Source organism: Eumetopias jubatus, unplaced genomic scaffold, assembly GCF_037043125.1.
Source record: "Eumetopias jubatus isolate StellerSeaLion01/CBP00866 unplaced genomic scaffold, mEumJub1_p1.0 scaffold_15, whole genome shotgun sequence".
In the NCBI taxonomy this organism is placed as follows: Eukaryota; Metazoa; Chordata; class Mammalia; order Carnivora; family Otariidae; genus Eumetopias; species Eumetopias jubatus.
In genome coordinates, this window is record NW_028274821.1 from 85,047,501 (window position 1) to 85,064,416 (window position 16,916).

General features: G+C 37.4%; 1 protein-coding gene and 1 pseudogene across 1 annotated transcript in view; both read right to left on the reverse strand.

The window, feature by feature from the left end:
• The window catches only part of SCAI (suppressor of cancer cell invasion), a 128,634-nt gene that overhangs the window by 86,890 nt on the left and 24,828 nt on the right, over nucleotides 1–16,916 (reverse strand). The window lies entirely within an intron of this gene.
• On the reverse strand, nucleotides 9,051–9,453 carry LOC114212888 (small ribosomal subunit protein uS10 pseudogene; annotated as a pseudogene).

Genomic DNA, 16,916 nt, shown 5'->3' on the forward strand with positions numbered 1-16,916 from the left:
CCAAACCTGAGACAGTATTCATTGTGGATATATCCAATGAGTACCATGCCATTCCCTAGGGTTCATTACAGTTAACACCTGTACACCTTGCCAAAACTTTTCCTCTACAAAATCAAATACACGGTGACTCTTTTAAATTAAAATGTAATTATAAGGTAAACCATACACCTCACCTTTTTCACTTAAAATGGTTCATGGACCTGTGGAATTTAAGAAACAAAACAGAGGAGCACAGGGAAAGGGAGGGAAAAATAAAACAAGAAGAAATCAGAGAGACAAACCATAAGAGACTCTTCACTATAGGAAACAAACGGAGGGTTGCTGGAGGGGAGGTGGGTGGGGGATGGGGTAACTGGGTGATGGGCATTAAGGAGGGCATGTGATGTAATGAGCACTGGGTGTTATATGCAGCTGATGAATCACTAAACTCTACCTCAGAAACTAATAATACACTATATGTTAATTAATTGATTTAAAAAAAATAAAATGGTTCATGGACCATATTCCATGACTATAGAATATATATACACCTCATTATTTTTCAGGATATATGGCTGCCTATAACTTAAAGTCTAAATAAAAATCAAAACCGTTTTTGGGGCGGGTGCCTGGGTGGCTCAGTTGGTTAAGCAACTGCCTTCGGCTCAGGTCATGATCCTGGAGTCCCGGGATCAAGTCCCGCGTCGGGCTCCCTGCTCAGCAGGGAGTCTGCTTCTCCCTCTGACCTTCCTCCCTCTCATGCTTTCTCTCTACCATTCTCTCTCTCTCTCTCTCAATAAATAAATAAATAAAAATCTTAAAAAAAAACATAAAAAAAACACACGTTTTTGGGGCACCTGGCTGGCTCAGTCAGAGGAGCATCTTGGGTGTCATGAGTTTGAGCCCCACGTTGGGTGTAGAAATTTAATTAATTAATTAATCTATTCATTTATTTATTTATTTTGGAGGTGAGAAGTGAAGAAGGAATTTACAAAGAGGAGAAACTTCTTTGATTCATACCCGTAGTTCTGCTCATCAATGAGAAAAAAGATGATATATACATTGACTTCTAGGAACACCAAAAGAAGCAAGGCAGCATTTACTAAAAACAGATAAATCAGGGGCACCTAGGTAGCTCAGTTGGTTTGAGCGTCCGAATCTTGGTTTTGGCTCGGGTTGTGGGATGAAGACTTGAGTCAGGCTCTGTGCTCAGCATGAAGTCAGCTTGGGGTTTCTCTCCCTCTCCTCTCTCTACGTCCCCCTCTCCTCTTCTCTCCCTCTCCCTCTATGCCCCCCTACTCACACACTCTCTCTCTCAAACAAATAAATAAATCATTTTAAAAAGTAGGTAGATTATATCTTCTTTACCCTACATCTTTAAATTCCTGAAAGGGGTTAAATGTCTGAAAAGGATTAATATATTTTATATGTATATATAACTTTCAGTACATTAACACCAAAACATATAACTATAAATATATTTAAGATATACATAAAGTTCATGTAAAAAAATCAGGATGTTCTTTAGAGTCTTATGATTTAAAGAGGCAGGCAGAAGATAAAGGAGAATTACATGATGTGTATGTGTATTGTTAGTCTAATGCTCTTTGAAGTTTGGTGTTTCCAAGGAATATCCTTTTGTTACTGGCAAAATATATTTTGGATATTTCAGAAGGATATGTTGCTTGAATTATACCTACATTTCAAGGAAGAAGAGTTTACAGATGTTTCATGAGGCTCCAAGAATTAAAATAACAGTCAACAAGCAATAGAAAATTTCAGTATTTCAATACCAATTTCTTGATTTCAGCTCAGGTCATCATCTCAGGGTCTGAGACTGAGCCTGCATGGGGCTCCGCACTCAGCACGGAGTCTGCCTGAGATCCTCTCCTTCTGCCCCTTCCCCTGTGCACATGCACTGTCCCTCTCTAAAATAAATAAATTAAATAAATCTTAAAAAAATATATAACAGTAAAAATTATCTCTTATTGGATATTAAATTCTGGATTACAAGTGTAAAAGAGATTTACAAAAGCAATGTAACATTCACTTTCCACAAAATGGCAATACTGGTGCATAAAATCAAACAGAAGCCTTTAAAAGACAAACTCTTATGAATGACAAGATTGTTTTATACTCATTTGGAACTGTTCAATATCAACATATCAAAAACTTTGGTGGGCCAATAATCTGTACCATTGTAATTTCAGAATGTTAAGATGAGGCATGGCAGAGAGATGCAGTTGCACTGCTGGTAAATTAAGAAGCAGAGGAGGGTCAGATGTGAGAGAGAACTTCCATGGTGGTGTATTTCCTATTTGTGCACTGCAAAGGGAAATGTCTAATCTAGTTATTAAACTTTCAGTCTGTCAGAGGTAATAGCTATTATACTGAAGGCAATTACACAGGCTAGCACTGGAGATCTGAGGGTTTTGTTGTTGTTTTAGCAGAAGTAAGATAATTCCTGGGTTTGTGTGTATGTGCCTTATCTCTTAATCAGCAAGTACATACACAATATCAAAACTCACACTCTTTTTTCCATTTCTACTTGACTGGCAAAGTCACAGATTAAAAAAAAAAATTACCCTAGATAAGTGTGCCCCATGTTGCCTTTGATGCAAACATTTTTAGACAATTTTTTAAAAACAGATTTACTTGCAGGGGATTTCTTGAGATGTAGAGAAGTGACTGCAGTTCCATGAAGGTTCTTTCTGACACTGCTAGCTATATTTTTAATATCCTTTAAGAATATATATAAAAATGTGGGAGAAAATATATATTCAGATACTCCCCCAAATTAAACTAACCATGATGTAATTCCTACAGAATTATAAAAAGTATCACTTTTTTCCTTCTGAACAAATATGCACCTTTTATTTGAATAAAACCTAAGTATTATCAGTTACCCTGGACCTGAACATTCAAAAGGTCTGAAGTAGTGATGCACATGAGAAAATTATGTGCATGTCAGTAGGGGTGTTAAATTTATATTAATCACTGATATAATAAATGAATGTATTTTTTGCTTATGTCTGTTCTAACTATCTCATTAGAACAGTATCAGTGGTTTAAAACTGGTCTCTGCCAACCCTTGCGAAGCTCTATAAAAACCATCAGTAAAGCTCTTGACTGCTTTGTGAGGGCCAAATCATAACCACTAGACCAACAGGGAGCATCCTGACTGCTTTGTGGTGATTGCTAAGTACTCTAATGTGAGATGTGTTTGTATGTGTGTGTGTATGTGGTAAAATAGTCATAACATAAAATTCACCATTTTAACCATTTTTAAATACACACTTCAGCGGCATTAAGTACATTCACACCGTTGTATAATCATCACCACCACTCATGTCCAGGATTTTTCATCTTCCCAAACTGTAACTCTGTTCCCTCTGAACAGTTCTCTATTCCCCCTCCTTGAGACCCTGGAAATCACCATTCCACTTGCTGTCTCTATGAATCTGGCTACTCCAGGTGCCTCATATAAGTGGAAGCAGACAATATGTGTCCTTTTGTGTCTGGCTTATTTCACTTAGCATAATATCTTCACAGTTCATCCTTGTTGTAGGATGTGCCATTATTTCATTCCTTTTATGGTCAAATAATATTACACACACACACACACACACACACACATACATATACATATACATAAAACACATTTTGTTTATCCATTCATCCACGGATGGACATTTGGATTGTTTCCACCTTTTGGTTATTGTGAATAATGCTGCTATGAACACTGGTATGCGTACCAATATGTGCTCGAGTCCCTGCTTTCAATTCCTTTGGGTATATACTCAGAAGCAGAACTATGTGTCGGATCATGTAGTAATTCTCAGTTTAAGTCTTTGGGGAACCACCATACTCTAATGTAAGATTTTAAAGCACAAATATCAGTGTATTCTACAGATCTATGAGAGGTATCTCCTGTCTCTTGTGTTGATGGTTCACATTGACTACATGAACCTTAAAATTGCAACTTGTAACAAATGTCAGAAGTGGCCCAGGATTTCACAGCTGGAAGGGAGAAAATTATAATAATAGCAGCTATCAGTTATTGATGGTTTACTAAATAACAGATTCTGAGCTAAGAGCTTTACATACAAGGATGAAAATACAATACCAGCCAGCCAAGAAATCAAAAGTACAATCTTTTTCTAAATGTATTTTTCAGAGTGTTAACGGTTGTTATGAAAGAGAAACAAGTTAGTTGGCTAAACAGTTTGGATTTTCTCCTGAGGATTTTTCAGACTTCAAAACACTGTGACTTTCTAAGAGGGGATATATGAAGCCATTATGCAAACTGCTTGGCTTTGTTAAAGATCATGTTGCAGGAATGATCTGATCTAGGACAAGTGCAGCACTACTGGCATTTGGGACCAGATGGTTCTTTGAGGTGGGAAGTTGCTCTGCACATTGTAGATCCTTCAGCAGCATCCCTGTCCTCTACACACTAGATGCTGATAGTACATCCCCCAACTTATGACAATCAAAAATGTCTCCAGACATTGCCAAATGTACCCTAGGAGGCAAAAATCATCCTCAGTTGAGGACTACTGGTCTGTTACTATCTCACTAAGTTCACTAACCATTTTCCCACTTAAATAGAGGCCATTAGACATAGATTTCCTTGATGTCCCCTCCCACCTCAAACCTCCCTGTCTCCCTCCTTTCCACCTCTTCTACAAAACAACAGCTGCTCCTCTTAGCCTCTACCTGCCCACTGGATTCCATTCCCACTTACCTCATACCATGATCCGTCCATCAATAATCCGCTGTTTAGTATGTTTAATTTCTCCCTCAGGTTCCAAACATGCTCATTTTTTTCTCCTAAACAAACAAACACAAACCCTTTCTCCACCCCCTTAAGTTTCTCTCTCTTCTCTATACAACTAACTTTTCATAAGCCTCCACTTTTCCTCACCTCATATTTATTTCTCTGCCCAATAAAATCTGGGTCTACAGCCACTTCTCTATTCAAGACCTCCCATCAGCCCAGTTCAGGGGTTTCCTCAGGGTTTTGTCATTACCTGACATCACCTACTGTTGAAAATATTTTGAATAAACTTTTTTGTTTGTTTGTTTGTTTTATTGTGGGTTTCGTCTTTTATGTGTTTTGTTTTTTTAATAAACTTATGAAGAAAATATGTGACCTGGTGAGTAACCTATGTCTTGACTTCCGTGACATCACTCTCCTGGTTGTCTTCTCACCTCATTGGTAGTATTCTCTACTTCCCTGTGTCTTCTGTCACCCCAAAATGTAGGCAGTCCTTTGGGGGTGACTTTCAGTACTCTTATAAATGATTTCCATCACTCCAAATACCCCTAGGAATTCTCTGTTTATCTCTGACCCCATTATATCCTGAGTTCCAAACTAAGATCTGTTAATAGCAAGATAACAGAATTTGGAAAAAAACAGAACCAGAATTTGTTTATTACAGTAAACAATAATAACTACCACCAAAAAAAATGCCTTCTGTGTGCCAGGCACTGAAGAAAGCACTTTATTTTTTTAAAGATTTTATTTATTTATTTATTTGACAGACAGAGACACAGTGAGAGAGGGAACACAAGCAGAGGGACCGGGAGAGGGAGAAGCAGGCTCCTGGCTGAGCAGGGAGCCCAGTGCGGGGCTCGATCCCAGGACCCTGGGATCATGACCTGAGCCGAAGGCAGACGCTTAACGACTGAGCCACCCAGGTGCCCCAAGAAAGCACTTTAAAAACATTAACTAATTTAACTTACTCCTCAATGACTCTCTGAAGTAGGCCTTACTATTTCAACATTATAAATGAGGTTACAATCTTAGAAGAGTTCAGTAATTCTCTCATATAGCTAGCAAATCATAAGTATTAGACTGTAACTAGCTTTTACTTCAAAGCCAATTTTCTTAACCAAGTGATATTGTTTCATCTTATCATTTACATTTCTCCTCAAAATTTAATACTCTTAGATCTTCCTGATTTTCAAAAACTTACAGGATCATTTAAGGTCAAAACTGTAAGCTGTATATACTCTTGGCCTCTGTATTAAAGAAGAATATTTTTCCAAGAATTCTGGGGCTAAAAGAGAGTCATCTTCATCTCCAAGCCTGTAGGCAGAATTGTATCTAAACCATTCCAGACAGATGGGTTTCTTCTATTTTTAATGACATCTAGGAAAGGAGATTCTTGCCTACTAAATTTAGATTGTGAGCCAAAGGCAGGAAGCATATCTAATTTTATGCTCCATGTAGCTACACCTTCACATACAGCTGGTAATATGCCTCCTACCAGGATTATTACCGCAAGTGGAAATGGAGACTTAGAAAACACAATTAAAAAAATAAACCCAGTTACTAAAGAGGGATTCAGCTGGACTCTTCAAGTAGACAAGAGGACAAAATCATTCTAGTCTAGAGTACAAAAGAGCTGAAGTCATATTCTTCCGTGTATTAAAATCCATCTGGCAGAAGTAACTGGAAAAATGACAAAGGAGTTTCTAGTATGAGGTACACATATCACCTGGCTGTAACTAGTTTCAAAGAGTTAACGCCAAATCTTATGGAGAAAAGTCTTGAATGCATCTGAAATTACTGGCATTTTGAGGTTTACAGTTCTACTCCTGCCATCACTTCCTCTAGGCTCTAGGCTTTAGAATCCAAATACGTCACCACCACCCCCAAAGGATTTCTAATTTTGCCTGTCAGATCATCTTTGCCAGCTCTCAACACGTTAAATGAAAAACAAACAAAATATTCACAAATGCTGCAAAATGAAGTTTCTAGCAGTATACTTTACAGAAATTCTTTGGACTATTTGTTACAACACAAAGCTAAAAGTGCTTTAAGATAATTATCTTGAAGAAGCTACCCACTAGAGCTGACACAAATGTTTAATTGGTCCTTAGTCAAATACTTTCCCAAATGAACCAGTTTAGCATGCATCTTCACAAAGTTAGGAGGGCTTTAGCATTACTTCAAATAACATAACTTCTTAGGTCAAATCATACTGTAAAATTACATCTGTTTTTAAATGATTAAAGGAAATTGCAGAGTGGATAATCACATGAGTATAACTTCTGACCTCCATTATCACATTAAAATCTAGCATAGACTAGCAATAAATGAAAGTTGATAAAGCTAGGGAAATGTTTATATAAAATTACCATAGTACTACTGGTACACTTCCAAAAACCCAGGTCAAGGCTCCATTATCTTTTAAAACAAATATTCATCAAAAATAGCAAATGACAAGTATAAGATGAAAATACTGAGCTAAACCAATCTGGCAAAACTACCAAATACTTTTTTGTAAGTAATTCATGTTGTTTCCCAAAAGAGAGCATCTACTTCTATCTAAGCAACAAGGGAGGACATTTACGGCCAAAACAGTTCTTTCTTCTACCTCTTTGGTGAATGATTTGACAATGAACTGGACTTAAAAGGACAGTTTCTATTTTGTCACATCCTAGTTTTACAATGATTATTTTTACCCGCCTAAGTATAAACTTGTTACAAGAACAAAATACACATTTTAAACTAATTATCATCTTCAAATTTATATCAAGAGGATTTAACCCCCCCCAAAATCTAGCCTAAACAACAAAAATGTTACCTTATGTTTGGCCATACAGTAGCTATTGTATAAATGCCAAGTTTTATTTGGTGTCTGCTGGAGGCTCATGCAATTTTTTTTTCAACTGCTTCTCAGTCATCACCCAATCTGGAGGTGGTTAATTGCTTTATGATTCCAATTCATATTTTATCACAAAACAATCTCTTATTAGTCATTAGAATAAGCCATTCATAACACTTAGGGATTTTTTTATAACAACTTAATTGAGATAAAACTCACATGCCATAAAGTGTATAACCTCTTTAAAGTGTGTAACTCATGGGGCGCCTGGGTGGCTCAGTCGTTAAGCGTCTGCCTTCAGCTCAGGTCATGATCCCAGAGTCCTGGGATCGAGTCCCGCATCAGGCTCCCTGCTCAGCCGAGAAACCTGCTTCTCCTTCTCCCTCTGCCCCTCCCCCCTGGCTCATGCTCTCTCCCTCTCTCACCTGCTCTCTCTCTCTTCTCTCAAGTAAATAAATTTAAAAAATCTTTTTTAAAAAGTGTGTAACTCAGGGGTTTTTAGTATATCCACAAAAATTCTACATCAATCACCACTATCTAATTCCAGAACATTTTCATCACCCCAAAAAGAAATCTCATATCCATCCACAGTCACTCCCCATTTCCCCTTACCCTGGCAACCATTAATCTATTTTGTCTCCATGGATTTGCCTCTACAGGATATTTCATATAAATGGAATCATACAATATGTGGACTTTTGTGACTGGCTTCCTTCATTTAACATCATGCTTTTTTTAAGATTCATCAATGGTGTAGCATGTCTCAGTACTTCATTTCTTTTATGTCTACACAGTAGTTCATTATATGGATATACCACATTGTATTTGCCCAAGCATTGGTAGATAAACAATTGGGTTGTTTCCACTTTTTGGCTATTATGAATAACACTGCGCCTTGAAAATCTGTACAAGTTTTTGCATGAACATATGTTTCCATTTTTTTGAGTGTATACCTAGAAGTGGAATTGTTGGGTCATGCGGTAACTCCTTGCTCTCAACTTTTTACAAAACTACCAAACTGTATGCTAAAGTAACCATCATTTTACAGTCCCACCTGCAAATGTAATGAGGGTTCCAATTTCTTCACATCCTCATCACCACTTGTAATTGCCTTTCTCTTTTATTACAGCCAGTCTAGTGGGTATGATGCAGTATCTCATTGTTATTTTGATCTGCATTCCCCTAATAACTAATGCTGTTGAGCATTTTTTCATAAGCTTATTGGCCATTTATGTATCTTCCTTAGAGAAATGTCTATTCAAATCCTTTGGTCATTTATAAATTGAGTTATTTGCTTTTTTATAGTTGAGGGGTTTTGTTTTTTTTTTACATTCTGGGTTGAAGTCCCTTTTCAGATATATGATTTGCAAATCAATTCTCACATTCTGTGAATTGCCTTTTCAGTTTCTATTAGTCTGTCATTGGACCTCCTCAATTAATTTTGTAAGCCTCTCATTTTTTCTCTTTTTTTCTAACAATTGATAATTTATTAAAAGCAAGTGCAACGGTGACTTCAACCTCAACTCTTGGCTCAATACTGATGGAAGTAATCTGCTTAACAATCTCATAAGGATGGTGCCAATCAACGCATTACTTGTGGATCCTCATCTGGAAATGATCCCAAGCCTTAGAATATTCACAACAAGGAGTTTTTCTTGTAGTGATTCTCAGAGTCTTGATAGGCATCTGAACTGGTCCTTTCACTTTGAGATTCTTTTCCTTTGCACCTCTGATCAAGTCAGAACATAACTTCCTCAAAGGTTTTATACTGTGGCTGGTTAGAGTCACTAATTCAGTGAATCGCCACATGTGGTTCCATGGGTGTCTTTCGGGTGTTTTTTAAAGCCACGGCCATGGGGCGCCTGGGTGGCTCAGTTGGGTGGCATCCAACTCTTGATTTTAGCTGGGGTCATGATCTTGGGTCCTGGGGTTAAGCACCACATCAGGCTCCGTGTTCAGTGGGGAGTCTGCTTGGGATTCTCCCTCTCCCTCTGCCCCTCCCCACTGTTCGCACACATTCTCTCTAAAATAAATAATTATATCCTAAAAATAAATAAATAAATAAATAAAATAAAAGCCATGGCCATGGCATGGTTTCCTGACCAACTTGTTCCTCGAGGAGAGTGAATAGGGAGCAGAAGCAGGCCTGAAGAAGCTCCACTGTAGCTGCATCTTCCTCAAAGTGCATCTTTTTTCTATTTTCTAGCACTTTTTCTTCCAGTTTCTGGGAGATTTCTTCAACTTCACTTGGTTCCAACCATTTTAAAAAATGTTTTGTTTTGTTTTGTTTTTTAATTTGAGCTGCCATAGTTACATATATCCAAAAGTTCTTTTTTATTCCTAAATTGTTCCTTCTTCAAAGAATCTGGTTCTCATTTTATAAGTTCTTAACCTCTATAAGATTACTAGTTAGAGAAGTTTTGGCTTGGTTTGGTGGGATTTTTGTTGTTGTTGAGAGAGAGAGAGAGAGAGAGAGAGAGAAAGTGTGAGTAGGGAAGGTGAGAGCGAAGGGAGAGAGAATCTTAAGCAGACTCTTCACCAAGTGTGGAGCCCAACATGGGGCTTTGACCCCATGACCCCAAGACCACAACCTTAGCTGAAACCAAGAGTTGGACCCTTAACCAACTGCAACACCCAGGCACCCCCATTTTTTTTTTCATTTTACATTTTTACTCTGAGTCCTGCCCTACCTCTATTTCCACCAGATTCCTCTATGCAATGTGTTCACTTTGGTCTCTGTTGTTCATGTTGAAGTTTTTTTCCTATGTCTCATGATCCTTAGTAATTGTCTGTGCCTATTTAAGAATGAGGCCCTGAAAGATGTGACTGGCAGCCCTGGTGTACAGACAGGGTTTTCAATCAGAGAGCTTCCCTATAGGAAACAGCTCTTTCATTAGAGACCCTTAAATGCCAGTATGAGAAAGTATTTTCTTTGAGTCTTCTTCAGTTTCTCTAAAAAAGATCCCTTCAATTTCCTGAATTAGCCACAGAAATCTGGTGGCCAATGGTCAGGAGCAACAGTATATTTGGGAGATGAGGTGAGAGGTTGTAGGTCCATTGTTCAATACACAGATACTCTCCACTTTCCATCCCATTTGTCACTCCATCCTGAAATGTCTTCAATTTAGAGATCCCTGAATAATTGAGGGGGGGAGGGCAGGTAGTTGCCTGACTACACACTATAAGGCAAGGACCTGGGGATCCAACATTTCAATAAAGAGACTCTGAACTAATGTCTCATTTTTGGTTCAATGTCTCACTCCCACCTCTGAAATACCTGGTGCCACTTGAGAAATTTGTGGAGTGAATCAGTGTACTTCTTATAGGCACCACATCTTCAGGTCCTAAAGATAATACCTAAAGGATAATAACATTTCTCTGTCCTAATATGTCAGTTACTTTTTCCTCTTATCAAGTTTCTATCATCAAAATTTTTATTAAATCTCTCATCAGCTACTCTGCTCTCACTCTCCTTATTTTTAGTCTTAACCTTTTCTGCTTTTTTCATATTAAAAGAGAAATGTAAATGCATATGGAAGTGCATCATTTTTAAGCAAAAGTTAATCTAAATTTATAATAACATTGGGAGGAAGATCTTATGAAGTACCTTTTAAAAATAAGAAAATTAAGTCTTAAATGATAAAATAAAATGCAGAAAGTAAAAAAAGTAGCAAGTGACAGAAACAGAATTTTAATCTGTCTATTAAAAGAAGAGTGGAATGTTAGATTTGAGACCAATACAAAATTATGTAAAATATAAAAATAGGCGAAGAAATATAATATTCAACATACAGATGAAGAGCACATATTCTGTATACATTTCTTCTCATTCTTGCAGTAAATCAAGAAAATTAAGAAAAGAAGGAACTCCAAGAACCAGGAACTCAAATATAAAACACAAAAGGATAAGCTTAAAAAGAAAATGATTGATCCAAGAAAAGAAAATGAGTAGAAAAAATATGTTTCCCATCAGAACTTAAAATAGTGCCAGAAATAGCAAATGCAGAAGCAAAAGGGAAGAAGACAAGGAAGGCAAAGGGATGAAGAGGTGAGGGAAGGAAGAGGGGGGAGAAGAGAATGGGAATACCATCCCCAACCCAGCCCTCAACGCTGGGAGTGGGGTATGAGCTCAGAGAACCGCAGCAGAAAGCAATGTGGAGACTACATCGGGTCCGACCAGAGACTATCAAGAGAGCCAGGACCTTCAGCCTGGTGCTGATTAGATGGGACTTCTGGGTTGTCTCCGGGAAGCCGGGATGAGTAAAGTATTTTATAAGGCTAAAAAGGAAGAAAATGTTTATCACTAAGAGAGTGCTTTGCAGAAATACTGAATTACTGCTTTACGCTTTGGAAAATGCTAGTTTAAACCACTGAATTTACTTTAAGAACCTAAAGCCTATTACATACTGGCTAAAACCGCCTAATAACAGTAAGAGCTAGCATTTACTGAATACGTACTAAGCCAGATTCTACGAGCTTTAAATGTTATGAGAGTAATAATAATAGCTAACATCTGCAGAGTACTTACCATGTTAGGCACTATTTTAAGCAATTCACAAGTATTCATGTAATCCTCAAAACAAAGTACATGAGGTACATAGTATTTTACAGTTGAAGAAACTGAGACACATGCAAGTGAAGTAACTTGCTCAATAGTCCAGAGCTAGTAAGGGACAAAGCTCTGGCTCTAAAGTATGATTTGACACTGCCTCTGCCGGACGGGCTATAATGCAGCTGCAGCCTGAGCCCAAAATAAAACTTTTCTGCGGGCACCTGGGTGGCTCAGTCAGTTACATGTCCAACTCTTTTTTTTTTTTTTTAAAGATTTTTATTTATTCATGAGAGAGAGAGAGAGAGAGGCAGAGGGAGAAGCAGGCTCCCAAGGAGCAGGGAGCCCGATGCGGGACTCGATCCCAGGACGCTGGGATCATGACCTGAGCCGAAGGCAGATGCTTAACCATCTGAGCCACCCAGGCACCCTAAATGTCCAACTCCTGATCTCAGCTCAGGTCTTGATCTCTGGGTCATGAGTTCAAGCCACATATTGGGCTCTACGCCCAGTGTGGAGCCTACTTAATAAAAAAATTTAAAAAATAAAAATGAATAAAAAACTTTTCTGTAAAAAGAAATTTTTATCACATTAAGTGGCACATTCTTTGTCCTCCTCAGAAAGTTCTTTTATGTTGTTATGAACTGTATGAATTTTTAAAATAATTAATATCAACATTCTATGACCCAGAAGTGAACCAGACTGATTTTAAGTCTTGCCCTAGAAAAGATTTTAACATAGATCAGTTACAAAGACTGCCTATAACTAAAATTACAGGACCATTTCTATTCCTTTTAGTGCTTTATAACATTAGTTTAAAACCTATCTGTGAATGTCAAGGGGTACTCATAATGGAAGAAAGCGTGTCACCAATGTAGAAGCAGCCTAGAAAGCTTGTAATTTCTTAATAACCTTCTCTCAATTTGAAGAATCTAAAACTACTCTTATTTAAAGTGTCAATACTGTTTTTGTTTCCTGAATAATAATGGTTTTCAAAGGGTTTGACAGTTTTTACTTTTGTTGGTAGTGAACTAAAAGCTGATACACCAACGTTCAGAAGCCATGAGGTGGCAAGAAAAGCAAGGCCATCACCATACATTTGAAATTTCAAGTAACTTACTAAACCAGGCTCTATTTCCCCAAGTGCCACAAGTATTCTTACCCCTTCATGATACTGGGCAAGTTACTCATATCTGAACTGTACCTGCCTTGTTTCTCCTACCCACACAATAAAGGAATCCAAATAGATGTTCCTTAAATGTCCCTTAAGCTAGGGGGCCTGGGTGGCTGAACTGGTTGGGCGTCTGCCTTCAGCTGAGGTCATGATCCATGGGTCCTGGGACTGAGTCCCACATTGGGCTCTCTGCTCATCAGGGAGCCTGCTTCTCCCTCTGCCTTCCCCCCCCTCTCAAATAAATAAAATCTAAAAAAAAAAGTCCCTTAAGCTTGAAATTTCTATAATTCTCTATAGTATATATCTGAATGTGTATAGTAGAAATGGGAAATGTATTTTAGAAATAAAAAGAACCACAGATAAATACTTCTGCACAATTACTTATTTACATTTTCTATATTTCCATTTTGGGCACAGAAAAGGAAATTGTTTACTTACTATATTTTATTCCTAAGAACTTAAAGCCCCTCTCCCAATACATTTCCAAACCTAATCTCAGAGAATAAACACTATGTAGGAAAAAGAAATAATACTTATTCAATAAAAAATTAGAAAAATTCTTAAGTTTTGGTTTAAACTTTTTAAACAGTTCAAATTATCTAACTGTAATTCTCAAATGCCTATTCAACATAAAAGCGTGATTAAAAATACAAAATTGGAAGATTTATTTCCAATCGCCTAGCCATCCAGTAAAATTTTTTAGCATTATAAGCTTTATTTCCTGCCTGACATCCTCAGGGATCTAGTTTGACAGCTCCCCTGTACAATTTCTACTATTAAAACTTTCCTGGCCTCTCTTGGCACATGTAAACTGCTGCTAGGTAATATTTCTTTTGGCAACAGACTACATACTTTATAGAAACAGACCTTCAATTGAACTCTCTCCACTCAAATTCACATTTTTCCACAACATGTGAATCTTAAACTGAGTCGGCTATAACAAGATGGACACAGTTTATGGTATTGAAATGTTACATATCCACTAAATTTTCTCTGAAATAGAATCTTAGTTACAATGTCTCTTGAACAAATATAAAAAAAATGGTTTTGGCAAATCATATTCTGAACTAGAGTTATTTTTCTTTCTTTCAATTGCCCTAGAATCACAGACAGATAACTCATCCTACTAGGTTTTAGGAAATAAAAATAAAATCGAAATCTAGAAGAATAAATGCAACAATATGAATGTTACTTCTAAAGTGTAAGAACTGTACTGCTCCCACCTTTTTCTTTAATATGTATTCTAACCAACAATCCACTACCAAAGAGGTAAAATGTACCTTTTAGAGACTGAAAGAGTCCAAATGAAAGTACTGAAACAACTACTCAAATCAAAGTCTCTTCTTTTAAAATCTCAATACAAACCCCAAATGTGCTTTAATTTAATTTAAATATCTATCTGGCCCTAATCCTTCAGTGATACTAAGTTTTATCAGAGATAGAACCTGCCTGCTAGTTTATAATCTACAGTAGAGGATAAAAGAGTATACAATTTTAAAAGTGTAGATTATGCTCGTATGACAAAGTTTGAAAAAGCAGTCTTGGAAGATTTATTCATTATTAGATCTATGACCTTGAACAGATCATTTGTCTTCTTAGAAAATCAGCTGACCAAAACTCAAATGTAAACAAATGAAAATTCTGAATGGTCCTATGTCTATTAAAGAAATAATCTGTAATTAAACAGTTGCCCTAATGAAATCACCACATGGCTTCACCGGAGGATTTTTCTAACCATTTATGGAAGAAAAAGCATCAATATTAACAAAACTTTTCTAGAGAAAAAGAAGGAACGTTTCCCAACCCATTTTATGAACCAGGATAGCCCTGATGTCAAAATCTGAAGGGCAATATATGAATGTAAACTCAGATGCAAAAACTCTAAAAAATATACTAGTTCCTCTAAAGTATATATAGCAATATATAAAAAAAGATAATGCATCATGACTAAGTATAGTTTATTCCAGAAACGGAAGCTTGATTTAACATTAGAAAAAAATCAATGTAATTCAACACACAGTAACAGAAAAAAAAGAGGAGAAAAAAAATCATATGATCATCTCAATAGACACAGAAACAACATTTGATAAGATTAAACACCCATTCATGGGGCGCCTGGGTGGCTCAGATGGTTAAGCGTCGCCTTCGGCTCGGGTCATGATCCCAGGGTTCTGGGATCGAGCCTCGCATCGGGCTCCTTGCTTGGCGGGGAGCCTGCTTCTCCCTCACCCTCTACTGTTCCCCCAGCTTGTGTTCTCTTGCTCTTTCTGTCAAATTAATAAATAAAACCTTAAAAAAAAAAAAGATTAAACACCCATTCAGGGTTTTAAAAAAGATCTCAAAGACTTCTACTTCTGGCCAAGATATAGTAACAAGGACCAGATTTATCCCCTTACATTAAATAACCAAAAGAAGGCAAAATAGTTTAGACAACAGACTGGTTTTCAAGACACTGTACATCAAGCAACAAAAAACAATCTCTGAGGACAAAAAGTGAATCCTACAATTGCCCCAGCTTGCCACTTTGAGAGCATTTCCAGGGTGTGGCACAGGGAAGAGGAGCCCAGGCAAAGCCCAAGGGTATCCTAAATTGAAAACATGGAGCTGAGAGTCCAGGAAGACCAAGACAGCTAGAGTTCACAGGGTAGAATACTGTAGAGGAAAAAAGCTAAACAGAGAGACAATACGAGAGATCTGTGGGGAGTTCCTCTAAAGTATTCCTCTGAATATGCACTGGCCCATGCATCCAAGAAAACTACCAGACACAGAGGGAAAAAAATCACCCAAGAGGAATTGCGGGAACAGTGCCTAGAGTTTACAAAGGCCAACAAGAGTGCCTATTCCCATTAGCCAGACTTAGAAAATCTTATAATTTCCTGGTAGTGTATTCCACAGGGTCTTGCCACATAATAAACAATAAGCCCTAGTACTGAAAGCCCTACATGTTGCTTTGGTCCCACCCAACAAAGCTTAAAACCAATACCCAAAAGGACCAAAGTATTTCTATATAATTTAATTGCGTCCCAGGAAAAATCTCCAGAAATGAATAAGAAGGAAAAAAACAAAACCGAACAAAACCCCACTCACTCCACAATGTCTGGCATCCAAACAAATATTACTAGGTATCCAGAGAAATAGGAAAATATGACCAGTGATGATGAGAAAAATCAACCAATCAAAATCTACCCAGAACTGACATTAAAATAGCCATCATAACTACAAGCATAAGCAGTCTTTTTCTGTAAAGGGCTACATAGTAAATATTTTAGGCTTTGTAAACCATACAGTCTCTGTCACAACTATTCAACTCTGCCACTGAATAAAATTCTTGAATAGCCTTGTCACATGAAAAACAGGACATACAAAAACCAATAAACATCTATACAGGTACTTGACTTCATTAGTCATCAGAAAAATGCTAATTAATACCACATTGTACCCTAGTAGCAATAAGCACACTCAACACCTAGATCTTTTTTTTTTTTTAAGATTTTATTTATTTTTCGACAGAGAGAGACACAGCGAGAGAGGGAACACAAGCAGGGGGAGTGGGAGAGGGAGAAGCAGGCTTCCCGCGGAGCAGAGAGCCCGATGC